Raw genomic sequence first — 18,956 nt, 5'->3', positions numbered from 1 at the left:
TATTCCGTTTTTTTCTTTTTTGCGAACGTATTCACCCTTTTTTTTCGTTTTTGCGGGTGTATTCACAGTTCTCAGATGTATTTGTGGCTTTCCGTTGGCGTTTTCTTGTTTCTTCTTTTTTTGCTGGCGTATTCGTGTTTTTTTGCAGGCGCATTGGTGGGTTTTTTGCAGACATATTTGCGTGATTTATTATTATTTTGATTATTATTATTTTGCATTTTCGCAGGTTTTGCGGGCGTATTCAGGTTTGTTTCAGGGTGCATTTGCAGGCATATTCACGTTTTTTTTTTTGTTGTTTTTTTTTTTTTTGCATTTTCTGTTCTGTTTTTCACGGGATTTTTTTGATTTTCCCTTATGAATCGTGAACAACTGGGAACCTATCACCCTTTTTCCCATTGAAACTGCCCTGACATTCGCAGCATTTTTCAGGAACGTTTCACGTTTTCACAACGTTGACAAGAAAACCACTTGTTCTAAACACAGCTGTCGGTGACCGACAGTACTGAGATGGAATTAAAGTGTTTCAGGGAATAAATGTAACCCCCTATTTAGTGTAGAAAAACGTTCTAGAACAACCAAACCATTATTTGAGTTAATAAACTTTGTATGGAGGATGACAATGATACCACAGAGCTGGGGAACCTTAATGGTAAAACATAGTAAAGAAAGGACTATGCCAATAGTAAAGGGCCGTTATAGATGTCTATATCAGGGCCACAGATGGAAATACTGCAGACAATGTATGATCTGCTCAAATCAGCACCTGACCTCACTGCATTGTGATTCCCGTAAGCCCCAAACATCTAGTCCCAGGGAAGAAATGCATTCGGCTCAGACAAACACAAGTGTGAGCCATGTAAACATTACAGGGAATGGCAGTAAATGTTTAATGATCGTTCCCGTCTGGATGTCACACCGGGAAACAGCCAACAATGATATGAGAGACTCGTCTCCACCCTTTTGGGCATCCAATCGGACACAACATTCATCCTCCAAGAAACTTGTGATGCGCTTGATCTTGGTGCTTAACCTGTCATGTTATTCCTCTACAGCGCTGTCCAAGGATATAGTTGCTGAAAATCATCGCAGTGATGGTCTTGTGGTCCATGGCGACAAGAATGACCTGAAAATTCTTCCACTGGCTGCATATTCGAGGGGAATCATTCCTGCCAACAGGTCATGTTATGGGATGACGAATAAACCCTGCCAACATTCAAACCTCTGACATGGCTCAACTGGCTGCATCTGGAATGGATATCCCATCATCTTACCCCAGTGCTGAATGTAGAGGTACGTAGGCCTGTTAATAGGATGTAACTATCCATGAGCACTAGCAACGTGCAATGTAATACCACCATGCACGAACGAACCCTATGGACAGCGAACAGACATTGGTTGGGGTTAGTGGCAATCATCGACCCAAACGAAACAGAAAATGTTGATGACCCTATCGGCATAAGCCATCGAATGGTGACTGCAGCAAAAGCCTCTGGCTGCATCGGACAGACCATTTTCTCTGTGAAGACCACAGCAAAGGAAACGATTAATCCATTGACTGTCATCAGAATGATGGAGTTGGATTTTTGTGAATAGCAGTCATGAGAAGGAACACTTTTTCAAGAAGACCGCTTGTTCTTAACTGAGGTCATAGAGGGCATTCACCTTTTGGAAGGTGAAAGTTATGAGATGCCACTCCCTTTTAGAGAAGTTGATCCCCAACTACTGAACAATGAGACAGTAGCAGCTCATCGTTTGAAGAATCTAAACTCTAAAGGGACGGCTGGTGAAAAATCCAAAATATCACAACATTTTGTTGATTCCATGAACAACCTAATTAACTCTGGCTCCGCGAAAGGGTTCCTGAAACTGGTCTACACAAGAGAGATGGAAATATCTTGTATATATCACATCATTGGATGTACCATCCTAAAAAAACCTGGTGAAATCCGGGTGGTATTTGACTGCAGTGCGAAGTATGGCAAAAGATCCGAAAACGATGCCCTCTTGCAAGGCCCAGACTTGACAAATGAGTTTTTTGTAGATTCTGCCTGGAACCAATCATTTAACCATTCGGGTTCAGGTTTTGTAGCAGCGGAACACTGCGCAAACGAGATACCAGGAAACCTTGGGTCTCGTACAGAATCCATTTTATTCAATGGCTCCGTGAAAATACAACATGACGAACAAACAGCAAATTACTGACAGATCTCCATCTACAAGTTACAATAATTGCAGTTCACAATTTCTGCTTTGATACAAACAATCATCCATAGTTTGTCATTCTGTACGAGAAGACGGCAATGGCGAATCATGGACCGTTTGAAAAGCAATTTCACTGTAAAACAACAAATGCACTTCAAAACCATTTCTGACAGCTGAAGTAACAAAATATCCAAACGACCAATGAGACCAATGTTTTATATATCCAACAAACAAATGAGATTACACAAACCAACTTTGTTTGGATCCTTGATCTCTCGCAGGGTTCAGTGTTCGATGTCCACACGACGTTCTTCATGCGCTCTTCACGTGGCTGCTTCTCCAGATCGCACTACAACATGAAAATTCGAAACACTTCACTCGTTAAAACACAGAAATATCTTTGAAGCCTAATGTGGTTGGTGGACATCACAAAAACGAGATGTAAAGTGTTGTTAAAAAAAACAAGATGTGAATCACCATTGAAACATCATCCCAATGGCTGTGACACCACCATAACTATTAGCACAGTAAAACCTAAATGAAAGGTTTGATCATTATATGAAAACTTATATCGTCACCAGCCATTAAATACCTCCAAAATTAATCCAATTTCCCATAACAACCAGAGAGGTGTAAACCAGTTCAGCGAACGAAACATTTTCCAGCAAACGAATTAACTTCTGAATTGCTCCTTCCTGATATAAGTGACTGCATCTGTATGCCTACCTTTGGTGTCTAAGCTAGAAGTGCCTACTGTGCAAGCTCGGCTTTACGGACACGGCCGTCATCATCTAGGGATGTCTCATGGACTCGATCATGAGTTTCCACTGATTACACGGGATATCTTTATCCTCGATTAAGATCAAGGCACCAACTTGAAGATTTCTTCTTGGGAGAACCATTTGTGCTTCAGTTGCAGTAATTGCAAGTACTCTCGTCACCAGTGGTACCAAAACACGTTTGCCAACTGCTACACCCGGTGCCATCTTTTACGGAAAACAAATCCGCTCGTTGAAAGTTCCCAGGAGGTGTCAGAATGATTTGGGATTTCATGGTTAAGTGATTTGGCGTCAACAGCTCCAACGACATTACATCATTCAGGATGTCTGTGGTTAACGGGCAACTGTTCACTGTTGCAGCTGCTTGTGTCATCAATGTATGCAGACATTCATCGTCCAACTGGTGTCCCACTTGGTGTGAAAGTCCTGTCAAAACACGACACACGGTCCTTATTCAGCACTCCCTCACACCTCCCATATGACTTGCTTTCAGGACATTTCTGCGAAATTCAAAGGAGTCACACGATTCCTTCAACAACAACAACTCTCCAACTTGATATTGATCCATCTTTTCAAATGCTTCCTTGAGCTCTTTCTCAGATCCGACAAAGTTCGTTCCACAATCGGAACGTAACTGAATAATTGGACCTCGTAAACCGATGAAGCGGCGAAGGGTATTGAATGATACACCACAGAGTACGTAAACGGAGGAGCTGGCTCCACTCTACCCATTGGTAAATTGGCCATCTTTTGCTCTTGAGACGTCCCGTACAGTTTTCGACAACTGATGCATTTGTAGATCATCTTTGCTGTCGCAAAGCTACAGCTAACGATGCAAAACCCTCCTGCTCGAATTTCATTGACCGTCATGCATCGACCTTGATGCCCAATCTTCTCATGGAAGTGCAGCATCACCATTGTGTTGAGGTAATGATGTATCAGTGGAATCGCTGGATGTTTGGTGTTGTGTGAAAGGCTGGACCTTTTGAGATGACTCAACCATAAGGATCCCATTACCATCAACAAAAGGGTCCAACTTGTATAATGGGCTGGTTTGCTTCAGGGAAGATGACCTCGCATGAGCTCATTCGTTGCTCAACAAGGTCTCACGATAATTTATCCCATTGAGCACTTTCATCTCTCCTTCGAAGGACTGACTCTGGACCAGTCTGAGGATCTCCATTTTAGCTTGCTCAAGATCCTCTACGTTAGTATGTCCATGGAGAGGGTTATCATGCTCAATCCCAGATTTTTTTGTTGTTTAATACTCGTTCTCACAGAAAAGCCTGGAATTTCAAACAGTCAGCAATGGCTCCTTTCGCACGAACCCAATCAGAGAAGTGAAGTGTTTCAGTGTCTGTGGCTCAAATATCTCAGGCACTGGTCTCACATGGGTAGCTGCCACCTTGACTTCTCTAACCTCTGGGTCTTCTGGGTTCAGAGGGTAGAGCTCCTTAACAGTCTATTTCAGGGTTCCAGAGGAATTTATATCCATTTATCCAGATTGACTCTTGCAAGTTTTCCACACCACTCCCACCAGATGCCACATCAGCTGGGTTATCTTTAGTAGAAACATACCTTCACTGAGATGATTCAGTGTAATCCTTAATTCTGTTCGCTACAAATACTTGGAGCCGACGAGCCTCATTGATGACGTAGCCCAAGACCACTTTACTGTCCAGAATATATGGCTTACATTCTTCAGTCTGATCTCGTGTTTGAAGAACTCACTTACCCGGACAGAGACAACTGCAAGGGTCAGCTCAAGATGTATGGTTATTGGTCAGAGTGGAGTCACTCTGAACTTTCCAATGACTAGGGCCTCCCCTTTGCTGTTTGCTTGCCATAAGTAGAAGCACTAATGATAGGCAGTCATGCTAGCATTCGAAAAGTAATGCAGTTCCTTCGTTACAACATTTCTAAAGTCTGCAGGTTTAACACCTTGTTGCATCTTGATCGTCTTAAACTTAAACTTAGACTGTTTCTCCATTGCTCCCGAACAGCTCATAGTTCCTTAGGCAAAGGGCTGTGCCAGTCAGTGTTGTCCTTGTACATCTGCTGTAAAAGCTGTTTACCAGTCAATATCACTGGGGCAAAGAACCAAAGGGAGTCAAATATAGAGCTTATTGTTGACAATATCCCACGTCAAGTGATGTGAAACTGAAACGTGTCTAAAGAGATGCACCAATGACTTCCGAGTGCCCTCTCTGCAGGCAGAATGTCAAATGTCAGGTCAAGGTTGTTCGGTCATTTTGCTTGGTGTCGATATCGCTTCTTTTGAATTGAAAATAAATTGTGTAGCTCCAAGCCACCATTGCCACATTTTCATGCTTTGTTCAATCGGTGTGGTGGCATCTTTAACTGAGGGGACAGACTTTAAACCATCGTCCACATCGAAGTCTCGAAACGCAAAGTCCACTGCTTTCTTTTCACACTCGCCTGCATTGGCTTTGGCAGTTTGCTTCAGATCGAAGTTTGCGCATTCAGGTGAAGAACCTGCTCTGAACAGGTAACTTGCTCTCGATCTCCATTCGGTCACCACAAAAATCTCAAGAAGTCCCTGTGCTCTGGATTAACATTAAATTGGTAGCACATTTGTTTAATGTCGCACATAAAGGCGATTGGTTCCAGGTGCAATCGACAAAGAACTTGAGCAAGAGTATTCATCAAGTCCAGGCCTGGTATGGACATTGATGGAGTTTCAGGGTCGAGTTTAGTCATTCAACGATCCTCTGCAATACTTTACACTTCAGTCAAATACCACCTGGATTTTACCAGGTTTTTTTATAGGATGGTAGATCTCATGATGTGGTATGCACAAGACCTTTCCATCTCTCTTGTGTAGACAGGTTTCAGGTACCCTTTCAGTGGAGTTGGAGTGAATTAGGTTGTTCATGAAATCAACATAAATCATTGTGTCGTTATGGATTTTTCACCAGCCATCCCACTGTATGCTTCAAACGATGAGCTGCTACGGTCTAATCGTTTGGTAGTTGGAGATCAACTTCTCTAAAAGGGAATGGCATCTCATAATGTCCATCTTCCAAAAGGTGAATGCCCTCTGTGACCTGAATTAAGAACGAGAAGGGCACTTAGTCGAGCACATATCTCCACCAGGCTGATTCGTTTCCGTTTTATATCTCACTGATAGGCTGAACTTGGAATCAGACCTGAATTAAAACTTAATTGGCTTGTTCTTGTGACCGAACCAACTCATCTATGAAGTTTCATATGAATTTGTCCACAACTTTTTGAGATATTGTACAATATATATCATTTTTTGGCCCGATCACTCAATGGTGACGAATCGCTGAAAAATTCTCAGATCCAGATCTGGATTTGGATCTTCACCAAAATCGAATCGATTCTTTCTTGTGACATACCGAACCTGCCCACCAAGTTTCGTCGGAATCCATCCACAACTTTGAGATATCGTGCTGCATGTCGTTTTTTGGCCCGATCACAATCGTTAAAAAAATCATTTTAAAATTCTCAGATCTGAATCCACATTCGGATCTTCACAAAAGTTGAATCAATTCTTCTTTGTGACTTAAACTGCCCACCAAGTTTTGTCTGAATCCATCAGCAACTTTTTGAGATATTCTGTTCACAAACAACCAGACAAGACATGGGTGAAACCAGAACCTCCATCCACCTTCGGTTCAGGAGGTAAGAAGTGGTCTTCTTGAGAAAGTGTTCCTTCACATTAGTAGAGTTCCCACAATAGGGTCCCATGACCGTTTTTCCGGGACCAAGGTTTGAAGGTTGATTTGAGTCAATTTGAGGGTGCTGATTAAAATGAGCTGGGGTGAACCTCGTGAAAATGTGGGCTAACTCGGCCAGACGCGAAAATTCAAAATGGCCACCATGCTACTTCCAGTATATCAAAAATTGCATATCTTTGGTTCTACATGTCCGATTTTTTGATTTTTGGGTCAAAATATACGTTTTGAAGGTCAAGGATGTCATATATTACCATTCCAGATTGTTATATTTAAGAGTTAAGTGACAAAATATGAAATATAACTTTTCAGGGGCCAAATCCAAGATTGTCGTCGAGTAACATCTGGAAAATAGTAAAAAAAATCAATTTTCTTCTCATAATATTATTGGCAGTGAATCTTTTCATGCAAGTAAATGTTTGTTTATATGTGGGAGTGCACAACAAATTGAGACAAGAAGAGAAGGACACAATCATTGTCTATTTTCAGAACATGATGTGTACATGATATCAATTTCTCAACTTTTACACTGTTCAGGTAGGTTATACCATTCTTTTGTATATCCCTCCTGTACTTTATCTAGAATAGTAATATGATGAAAGAATATCAACATTCCTTTATTTTGTCTGTAGAGCAACACTGTTTCAATGGAAAAATGAAATAAAACATGAATTATCTGAATTCCCGGCAATTGACGCTTTCCCGGGAAGTATTCTTGTAATTTGCATTGACCAAAGTTTGATGTACTGTCCAAACTGTCTTTCATCTAAGACAGTAAAATAAAATAATATTAACATCTCTTATATTTTGAGTGTGGCAATGTTTTTACAGTTGTAAATGAAATGAAATGAAATCTCCATTGAAACACATACATGTCATCCTTCAGTCACTATCTGAGTCGCTGGCTCCAGAGTCACAAACTTCATCATTACTTTCAGCCTCATCATCATCGTGCAACAATGTCTGTTCTTGTTCAACCAAGTCATGTAAACTTCTTGGGAGTGCATCATGGGTATACCTCATTGACACACATCTACCGTCTTTCATTGTCCATCCATGGTTGGTAGGATTTGGGGGTGCATCCGGCTTGTCATCGTTTAGTTGAATGTAAACTTGGTAGTTAACTCGCGTCACATGCAGATTGTGAGAATCTGGATCTGGTGGGATGCGGGACGTGGACTTGTTTTTCATCTGACCCCACTTCCGTGCTCTGGCTTCACCTAACGTTTTACTGATTGTGTCATTATAGATTTGTCTAATAGTGAATGTGGCCATTTGCTGAAACACCTCTTGTGTCACTTGAAGTGTTTTGCCAACATCTTTCAAAAGATTGCGTGCCTCCTGAGTTCCTGTTCCTTTTTCATAAACTGTTTTTCCCATGTCCATAGAAGCCAGACGTTGTATCAGATCCACTATGGATGTGTAATGGGATTAATATTTCAGCTACATCATCAGAGCAAAGGTCTCTGCAGCTGATGATTTTGTCTTTCCGTTTGATAGCAAGGGTGCCCTCCAGTTGATGTGCAACATATGCAGAAAGAATCACTACATCTGTGTCCTCGGCATCAATCACGACTGTCTCCATTTTTCCTGCTTTTCGGATTTGCGAATAGATGAAGAACAGCCTTGTGTCCGTCTCAATGTGACTACATTCAAATTCTTCCATCCTTTCTCTGGAGGCGATGTTCCAACAATTTTGCCTGATGGAGTACACAAAGTCAATTTCTCTATGTAATGATTCTTTACAAGCTTGGTGAACTCATCCTTGAGAAACTTTTGCAGCCTTTGTTTGTTTCCCTCATTGCTGAACAGCACCTGGAAGTTCTTTGTGGCAGGAAACCTATCTGATGTTTTCATGAACACATTTCTGGACCCATCTATTTATGCTGTCGTGGATTTAGGACGCTCATGCTCACTGTCTTTGATGGAATTTTCCACACCATAGGCATCATTTACAAAAATAATCTGGCTTGCAAGCCATATATATGACATCCAGGATTTGACCCCTGAAAAGTTATATTTCATATTTTGTGACTTAACCTTTAAATATAACAATCTGGAATGGTAATATGACATCCTTGACCTTCAAAACATATATTTTGACCCAAAAATCATAAAAATCGGACATGCAGAACCAAAGATATGCAATTTTTGATACACTGGAAGTAGCATGGCGGCCATTTTGAATTTTCGCATCTGGCCGAGTTAGGCCACATTTTCACGAGGTTCACCCCAGCTCATTTTAATCAGCACCCTCAAATTGACTCAAATCAACCTTCAAACCTTGGTCCCAGAAAAACGGTCACGGGACCCTATTGTGGGAACTCTACGGCATGGCCGCTGTTCTCAAAAATCCAACTCCATCATTGTGACGACAGTCGCTGGATTAATCGTCTCCTTTGCTGTGGTCTTGAAAGAGAAAATGGTCTGTCCGGTGCAGTCGGAGGCTTTTTCTGCAGTCAAGATTTGATGGCTTGTGCCGATAGGGTCATCACCATTTTCTGTTTCTTTTTGGTCCACCAATTCAGTAGTTCGTTAATTTGTGAGAAAATGTTTAGCACCTGAACTGGTTTACACCTCTCTGTTGTTATTGAGAATTAGATTAATTTGAGAGGTACATAATGGTTGCTGACAACATTAGTTTTCATACAACGATCAAACCTTTCATTTTGGTTTGCTGTGCAAATAGTTATGGTGGTGTAGCAGCTGTTGGGATGATGTTTTAATGGTGATTCACATCTTGTTTTTTTAACACTTTATATCTCCTTTTTGTGGTGTCCACATTAAGCTTCAAAGCGATTTCTGTGTTTTGTTTTAACGAGTGAAGTGTTTCGAAGTTTAATGTTGTAGTGCGATATGGAGAAGCAGCCACACGAAGAGCGCATGAAGAACGTCGTGTGGACATCGAACACTGAACCTTGCGAGAGATTAATTAAGAATCTAAACAAAGTTGGTTTGTGTAATCTCATTTGTTAGATTTCGTAAGAATATTGGTAACTTCCGTCCTCTGTTTGTGTGTTTCTTACTTATGAAATCTAAAGATTTCGTAAGTATATTGATGACTTCCGTTTGTTTGTTTGTTTGTTTGTTTGTTTGTTTGTAGGCACGATAACTCGAGAACGGAAGAAGCTACCAATGTCAAATTACACCACGTGATTCAGGAGGGTGATGGCTAGTGCTGATTAGATTTTGGTCAAAATCGGTCAAAGGTCAAGGTCACAGTGAGGTCAAATATTCGATTTTTGATGTTTTGGTACAGATAACTCGAGAACGGAAGAAGCTACCAATGTCAAATTACACCACATGATTCAGGAGGGTGATGGCTAGTGCTGCTTAGATTTTGGTCAAAATCGGTCAAAGGTCAAGGTCACAGTGAGGTCAAACATCCAAAAAATAACTTGAACGGAAGAAGCTACCAATGTAAAATTACACCACGTAATTCAGGAGGGTGGTGGCTAGCGCTGATTAGATTTTGGTCAAAATCGGTCAAAGGTCAAGGTCACAGTGAGGTCAAATATCCAAAACATTCGATTTTTGATGGTTTGGTACAGAATCATCGAAGAAACTTCTGGTTTGCCTCGCTACCTTCTCGAGAGACAGCTTTTATTCGAGAAGGTCAGTGGTCAAGTTGACGATTTTGTAAGTAGCAGTCTATGACTGCTTGTTTGTTTGTTTGTTTGTTTGTAGGCACGATAACTCGAGAACGGAAGAAGCTACCAATGTCAAATTGCACCACGTGATTCAGGAGGGTGATGTCTAGCGCTGATTAGATTTTGGTCAAAATCGGTCAAAGGTCAAGGTCACAGTGAGGTCAAATATTCGATTTTTGATGTTTTGGTACAGATAACTCGAGAAGGGAAGAAGCTACCAATGTCAAATTACACCACATGATTCAGGAGGGTGATGGCTAGTGCTGATTAGATTTTGGTCAAAATCGGTCAAAGGTAAAGGTCACAGTGAGGTCAAACATCCAAAAAATAACTCAAACGGAAGAAGCTCCCAATGTCAAATTACACCACATGATTCAGGAGGGTGATGGCTAGTGCTGATTAGATTTTGGTCAAAATCGGTCAAAGGTCAAGGTCACAGTGAGGTCAAACATCCAAAAAATAACTTGAACGGAAGAAGCTACCAATGTAAAATTACACCACGTAATTCAGGAGGGTGGTGGCTAGCGCTGATTAGATTTTGGTCAAAATCGGTCAAAGGTCAAGGTCACAGTGAGGTCAAATATCCAAAACATTCGATTTTTGATGGTTTGGTACAGAATCATCGAAGAAACTTCTGGTTTGCCTCGCTACCTTCTCGAGAGACAGCTTTTATTCGAGAAGGTCAGTGGTCAAGTTGACGATTTCGTAAGTACCAGTCTATGACTGCTTGTTTGTTTGTTTGTTTGTATGTTTGTTTGTTTGTTTGTAGGCACGATAACTCGAGAACGGAAGAAGCTACCAATGTCAAATTGCACCACGTGATTCAGGAGGGTGATGTCTAGCGCTGATTAGATTTTGGTCAAAATCGGTCAAAGGTCAAGGTCACAGTGAGGTCAAACATTCAATTTCTGATGGTTTGGGACAGAATCATCGGAGAAACTTCTGGTTTGCGTCGCTACCTTCTCCAGAGACAGCTTTTATGAGAGAAAGTCAGAGGTCAAGTTGAGTATTTCGTAAGTACCAGTCTATGACTGCTTGTTTCTTTGTTATACATAACATTGGTCTCACTTGTCCTTCAGATATTTGTTACTTCAGCTGAAAAAATGTTTTTGACGTGCGTTTGTCGTTTAACAGTGAAATTACTTTCCTGGAATCTTGTTTGCGTTTCCGGTTTACCCAAGATTTCCTGGTATCTAGTTTGCCCCAGGCTTTCTGGTATCTTGTTTGTATTTCCTGGTATCTTGTTTGTGCTTCCTGTTTACCCAAGGTTTCCTGGTATCTTGTTTGGGTTTCCTGTTTACCCAACGTTTTCTGGTATCTTGTAAGCGTTTCCTGTTTACCCATGGTTTCCTGGAAACTTGTTTACATTTTCCTGTTTACCCAAGGTTTCCTGGTATCTTGTTTGCCTTTCCTGTTGACCCAAGCTTTCCTGGTATCTTCTTACCCAAGGTTTCCTGTTATCTTGTTTACGCAAGGTTTTCTGGTATCTTGTTTGTGTTTCCTGGTATCTTGTTTGTGTTTCCTGTTTACCCAAGGTTTCCTGGTATCTTGTTTGTGTTTCCTGTTTACCCAAGGTTTCCTGGTATCTTGCTTGCGTTTCCTGTTTCACCAAGGTTTCATGGTATCTTGTTTGCATTTCCTGTTTAACCAAGGTTTCCTGGTATCTTGTTTGTGTTTCCTGTTTACCCAAGGTTTCCTGGTATCTTGCTTGCGTTTCCTGTTTACCCAAGGTTTCATGGTATCTTGTTTGTGTTTCCTGTTTACCAAAGGTTTCCTGGTATCTTGTTTGTGTTTCCTGTTTACCCAAAGTTTCCTGGTATCTTGTTTGTGTTTCCTGTTTACCCAAAGTTTCCTGGTATCTTGTTTGTGTTTCCTGTTTACCCAAGGTTTCCTGGTATCTTGCTTGCGTTTCCTGTTTACCCAAGGTTTCATGGTATCTTGTTTGTGTTTCCTGTTTACCAAAGGTTTCCTGGTATCTTGTTTGTGTTTCCTGTTTACCCAAAGTTTCCTGGTATCTTGTTTGTGTTTCCTGTTTACCCAAAGTTTCCTGGTATCTTGTTTGTGTTTCCTGTTTACCCAAGGTTTCCTGGTATCTTGTTTGTGTTTCCTGTTTACCCAAGGTTTCCTGGTATCTTGCTTGCGTTTCCTGTTTCACCAAGGTTTCATGGTATCTTGTTTGCATTTCCTGTTTAACCAAGGTTTCCTGGTATCTTGTTTGTGTTTCCTGTTTACCCAAGGTTTCCTGGTATCTTGCTTGCGTTTCCTGTTTACCCAAGGTTTCATGGTATCTTGTTTGTGTTTCCTGTTTACCAAAGGTTTCCTGGTATCTTGTTTGTGTTTCCTGTTTACCCAAAGTTTCCTGGTATCTTGTTTGTGTTTCCTGTTTACCCAAAGTTTCCTGGTATCTTGTTTGTGTTTCCTGTTTACCCAAGGTTTCCTGGTATCTTGCTTGCGTTTCCTGTTTACCCAAGGTTTCATGGTATCTTGTTTGTGTTTCCTGTTTACCAAAGGTTTCCTGGTATCTTGTTTGTGTTTCCTGTTTACCCAAAGTTTCCTGGTATCTTGTTTGTGTTTCCTGTTTACCAAAGGTTTCCTGGTATCTTGTTTGTGTTTCCTGTTTACCCAAAGTTTCCTGGTATCTTGTTTGTGTTTCCTGTTTACCAAAGGTTTCCTGGTATCTTGTTTGTGTTTCCTGTTTAACCAAGGTTTCCTGGTATCTTGTTTGTGTTTCCTGTTTTCCCAAGGTTTCCTGGTATCTTGCTTGCGTTTCCTGTTTCACCAAGGTTTCCTTGTATCTTGTTTGTGTTTCCTGTTTTCCCAAGGTTTCCTGGTATCTTGTTTGCATTTCCTGTTTACCAAAGGTTTCCTGGTATCTTGTTTGTGTTTCCTGTTTACCCAAGGTTTCCTGGTATCTTGTTTGCATTTCCTGTTTAACCAAGGTTTCCTGGTATCTTGTTTGTGTTTCCTGTTTAACCAAGGTTTCCTGGTATCTTGTTTGTGTTTCCTGTTTACCAAAGGTTTCCTGGTATCTTGTTTGCGTTTCCTGTTTCCCCAAGGTTTCCTGGTATCTTGTTTGTGTTTCCTGTTTAACCAAGGTTTCCTGGTATCTTGCTTGCGTTTCCTGTTTCCCCAAGGTTTCCTGGTATCTTGTTTGTGTTTCCTGTTTAACCAAGGTTTCCTGGTATCTTGTTTGTGTTTCCTGTTTACCCAAGGTTTCCTGGTATCTTGTTTGTGTTTCCTGTTTACCAAAGGTTTCCTGGTATCTTGTTTGTGTTTCCTGTTTCACCAAGGTTTCCTGGTATCTTGTTTGTGTTTCCTGTTTACCAAAGGTTTCCTGGTATCTTGTTTGTGTTTCCTGTTTCCCCAAGGTTTCATGGTATCTTGTTTGCATTTCCTGTTTCCCCAAGGTTTCCTGGTATCTTGTTTGTGTTTCCTGTTTCCCCAAGGTTTCCTGGTATCTTGTTTGCATTTCCTGTTTCCCCAAGGTTTCCTGGTATCTTGTTTGTGTTTCCTGTTTACCCAAAGTTTCCTGGTATCTTGTTTGCGTTTCCTGTTTCCCCAAGGTTTCCTGGTATCTTGTTTGTGTTTCCTGTTTAACCAAGGTTTCCTGGTATCTTGTTTGTGTTTCCTGTTTACCAAAGGTTTCCTGGTATCTTGTTTGCGTTTCCTGTTTCCCCAAGGTTTCCTGGTATCTTGTTTGCATTTCCTGTTTCCCCAAGGTTTCCTGGTATCTTGTTTGTGTTTCCTGTTTACCCAAAGTTTCCTGGTATCTTGTTTGCGTTTCCTGTTTACCCAAGGTTTCCTGGTATCTTGTTTGTGTTTCCTGTTTCCCCAAGGTTTCCTGGTATCTTGTTTGTGTTTCCTGTTTAACCAAGGTTTCCTGGTATCTTGTTTGTGTTTCCTGTTTACCCAAGGTTTCCTGGTATCTTGTTTGTGTTTCCTGTTTACCAAAGGTTTCCTGGTATCTTGTTTGCGTTTCCTGTTTCCCCAAGGTTTCCTGGTATCTTGTTTGTGTTTCCTGTTTAACCAAGGTTTCCTGGTATCTTGTTTGTGTTTCCTGTTTAACCAAGGTTTCCTGGTATCTTGTTTGCATTTCCTGTTTAACCAAGGTTTCCTGGTATCTTATTTGTGTTTCCTGTTTACCAAAGGTTTCCTGGTATCTTGCTTGCGTTTCCTGTTTCCCCAAGGTTTCCTGGTATCTTGTTTGTGTTTCCTGTTTAACCAAGGTTTCCTGGTATCTTGTTTGTGTTTCCTGTTTACCCAAGGTTTCTGGTATCTTGTTTGCCTTTCCTGTTGACCCAAGGTTGACCCAAGCATAACAGGTAAACCAAGGCATTTAAGATCATTGGTATCTCCGCAATATTTTCTCGCTCTCTCACCACAGGCAGGTCAGTGGTCCTTCTGTCTTCCACTGTATCCTCTCTGGCCTCACCTCTACCCCACCCCCCCCCCCCACTCTGTCTGTGATCTGTCCCACCCATATTTCCAGAGGACGCTCAATGCCCACCTGCAACCACCTTCTGGTAAAACTACCAAAATCACGAATCACTGCTCACCTTTACTCTTTCATTCCACTATTTTTCACACCTTTTGAACAAACACCCACACAATCTTCAATCCCATTCCTCCCTCCACGTCTTCAAAATAGCTGTTCACAACCACCTGTTATGTCCCCCCATCCAAAACCATGATCTTTTCTACCCCCGTTAATCCACTCCAAACTCATCCCCTTCATATTCCCTGCTTTCCTTCCTGAAAATTCCTGTTGTGTCTATCTTGTTTACCACGTGTACCTCGCCTCCATCCCTCTCCCTTGCACAGATCTCCTGTGTCTATTCCCCACTGTTATGGGCTTCCCACTCCTGTCCCTCTTGTCTCCTGCTCCCCTTGTTATACGTTCTGTATGTTCGCTCTTATACGAGCCTCGACTGTGTGTGTGTGTGTGTGTGTGTGTGTGTGTGTGTGTGTGTGTGTGTGTGTGTGTGTGTGTATATCTCTTCTTACCGGGGCGTGGTCGCGTGCGCCTCTCATCCGGCTACTTGGAGGCTTGGGTTGGAGGATCGCTCTGAGAGGGTGTCGGGCAGGCCGCAATCATGACGAAACCAAATCCTTATCCCTGTGTCGTAAGAGGCGACCAGGGTTGCGTCAGGAAGGTCATCCGGCGTAAAACCTGTGCCAAATCAGTATGCGGATCATGAGGGATGATCCGCTGTGGCGACCCTTAAAGGGAGCAGCCGAAAGATGAACAACAACATACATATTGTCTTCTTTTTCTTTCGGCTGCTCCCGTTGGGGGTCGCCACAGCGGATCAACCGTCTCCATTTCGCTCTCTCCTCCACATCTCTCATAAACACATCCATGCCTCCACTGGTATATCATCTGGGCCAACCACCTTTCCACTCTTCATCCTGTTCATAGAAGTCCTCATTTCATCCTTACTGATCCACCCCACTTCCTGATTCACTATCTCCACCTCTTCCAACCATCTCTCTCATTTTCTTCATTCATCAGCTCCTCAAAGTACTCCATCCACCTTCTCAACACACTCTCCTCGCTCGTCAGAACATTCCCATTTGCGTCCTTTATCACCCTAACCTGCAGCACATCCTTCCCAGCTCGGTCCCTCTGTCTGGCCAATCGGTACAAATCCTTTTCCCCTTCCTTTGTCTCCAACTTCTCATACAGCTCGCCATATGCCTTTTCCTTAGCCTTTGCCACCTCTCTCTTTGCCTTGCGCAACCACTCCTTGTACTCCTGCCTACTTTCTTCATCTCTCTGGCTATCCCACTTCTTTTTCACTAACCCCTTCTTTCGCCAACCCCTTCTTCCTTATACTTTCCTGTATTTCCTCGTTCCCCCACCAAGTCTCCTTGTCTTCCTTCCTCTGTCCAGATGTCACACCAAGTACCTTCCAAGCTATCTCCCTCACCACTTCTGCTGTAGTTGCCCAATCATCCCACCCATCTTTACCACCATCCAACACCTGTCTCGCCTCCTTCCTAAATTCCACGTAACAGTCTTCCTCCTTCAGCTTCCACCATCTGGTCCTTGGTTCAGCCTCACTCTCTTCCTCAACCGCAACTCCACAATCATCCTACAGACCACCAATCGATGCTGTCCAGCTGCACTCTCCCCTGCCACCACCTTACAGTCTCTCATCTCTTTCAGGTTGCATCTCTTGCTTAAGATGTAATCCACCTGTGTGCACTTTCCTCCACTCTTGTACGTCACCCTGTGTTCCTTCTTCTTCTTGAAATACATATTTACCACTGCCATTTCCATTCTTTTTGCAAACTCTACCACCATGTGCCCTTCCACATTTCTCTTGTTGAGACCGTACCTACCCATCACCTCCTTATCCTCTTTATTCCCTTCCCCCACATGCCAATTGAAAGCTGCTCCAATCACCACTCTTTCATCCTTGGATACACTCTCCACCACGTCATCCAACTCACTCCAGAAATCTTCTTTATACTCCATCTCACACCCCATATGCGGGACATATGCACTGATGACATTCATCATCACCCCTTCAATTTCCAACTTCACACTCATCACTCGGTCAGACACTCTCCTTACCTCCAATACCCTCTTGACATAATCTTCCTTCAGGATTACCCCGACACCATTTCTCCTCCCATCCACACCATGGTAGAACAGTTTGAAACCACCTCCAATGCTCCTCGCCTTGCTCCCCATCCACTTGGTCTCTTGTACACAAAGTATGTCCACCTTTCTTCTCTCCATATCAGCCAACTCTCACCCTTTGCCAGTCATTGTTCCAACTCTCACCTCCACACTTCTACCCTTCCCCCTCTCCCACTGCCTCCGGACTGGCCTTTCCCGTTTCCTTCTCCTCCTTCGCCCAGCAGTAGCACAATTTCCACTGGTACCCTGCTGACCACCGGTAACGGTGGCGGTCGTTGGTAACCCGGGCCTCGACCGATCCGGTATGTAAACTCGTTTTGTTGTCCGCATAATGATTTGGCATCGGTTTTTATGCCCTTCCTGACGCAACCCTGGTCACCTCTTATGACACACAGGGATATGGTACACCTATTCCAACCGTTTGGACATCGATATTGCAGCACTCTCTGAGGTTCGGAGACCGGATTGTGGCGAGATAATGGTGGGTGGTTACACCTACTATTGGTCTGGTGGATCTGATGGTTACCATACTCAAGGAGTTGTTGCAGCTGTGTCCAATAAGCTGACCCCAATGATAATTGAGGTAACACCGGTCAACGAGCGTATTATGAGACTAAGGATTCGTCACTCCTTCAGTGTCATTTCCCTGGTCTCTGTCGATGCTCCGACTGAGGCGAGTGACATCACCATGAAGGACACATTCTACGCCATGCTCGAGTCTGTGGTTGATCAGTGCCCCAGACGAGATACACTTCTTGTCTTGGGGGATATCAATGCATCGACTGGAACTGATAGGGATGGTTATGAGACGTGTGTTGGTCCCCATGGGTCAGGAACTATGAATCAGAATAGCACTAAGTTCCTTGACTTTGCAAGAAGTCATGGACTTAGTGTGGCTGGTTCATGGTTTCAGCGCCCACAAGCTCATCGTTGGACTTGGTATTCCAACGCTGGCGGTGTGGCAAAGGAGATTGACCATGTCCTCGTTGACGGTCGCTGGAGGATGATCCAGAACTGCAGGGTCTACCGGAGTGCTCAGTTCCTCAATACTGACCACCGGTTTGTTGTAGCAACTCTAAAGCTGCACCTTAAATCCTGGAGAATGGTACCATCCCAGCCGAGGCTGGATGTTGGCAAGCTCAAAGATGAGAGAGTTGCTGAGGAGTTTGCGAACAGGCTGAGTGGACATTTGTGGTGTCTGGGTGCTTTGGGGGGTCCTGAAGAGTTATGGATTACCTTCAAGACCACCGTCCTTGATGTTGCCGGTGGATGTCTTGGAACTCACCGCAGGGCAAAGAAGAATTTTGTCTCTCAAGGGACACTGGATACCATTGACCAGAGTTGCAGGGCCAGGCTGAATGGCAGAGCTGAGCTGTTCAAGGAGCTGAGGCGTAAAACTGTACGTGCACTAAGGGTAGTCAAGGAGGCCTATGTGCGAGGAATCTGTGAGGGGGTAGAGCATCACCTGTGGACAGGTGATTCTCGTCCCGCTTACAGGGGAATTCGCGCATTGCGTCCATCCAAGCCCATCCCTTGGAGCACTGCAGTTGGAGCAGAGAGTGGTAGGCTCTTTACAGAGGAGTCTGAAGTGAAGGCTCGCTGGGCCGGTTACTTTGAGCGGTTGTACGAGGCTGATCCACCAGCTGTCGAGTTTGACATCAATGGTGTTACAATCCCTGTTGCTGACCCTCCAATCAATTGTGGTCCACCTTCGCTTGTGGAAACACGGGCTGCGGTGAACCAGTTGAAACAGGATAAAGCTCCAGGGATCTGTGGCATCCATGATGAACTTCTCAAGGCTGGTGGAAATGCTGCACCCGTGTCGTTACATGCAGTTTTGTGCTCTGCCTGGAACACAGGCATCATCCCAACTGATTAGAAGAGGGGCCTTGTTGTCCCTCTCTGGAAAGGGAAGGGTGATCGCCAAGACTGCAACAAACACCGAGGGGTGACG

At 43.2% G+C, this 18,956-nt stretch overlaps 1 long non-coding RNA gene across 1 annotated transcript in view; it reads right to left on the bottom strand.

Annotated features, from left to right (window-relative positions):
• LOC147016234 (uncharacterized) overlaps positions 1-18,188 on the bottom strand; it is a 35,993-nt gene extending 17,805 nt beyond the window's left edge. The window contains exon 1 of the long non-coding RNA XR_015050070.1: positions 15,358-18,188. This is a non-coding gene — a long non-coding RNA (uncharacterized LOC147016234). The remainder of the gene's footprint in view (positions 1-15,357) is intronic.
• Between the last annotated feature and the right edge of the window lie 768 nt (positions 18,189-18,956).

This window comes from Eptatretus burgeri, chromosome 12 (genome assembly GCF_056783735.1).
Source record: "Eptatretus burgeri isolate ZD-2024b chromosome 12, Ebu_testis_v1, whole genome shotgun sequence".
NCBI lineage: Eukaryota > Metazoa > Chordata > Myxini > Myxiniformes > Myxinidae > Eptatretus > Eptatretus burgeri.
The sequence above is the reverse complement of the archived record's forward strand: the minus strand, read 5'-3'. Positions and strand labels throughout refer to the sequence as shown.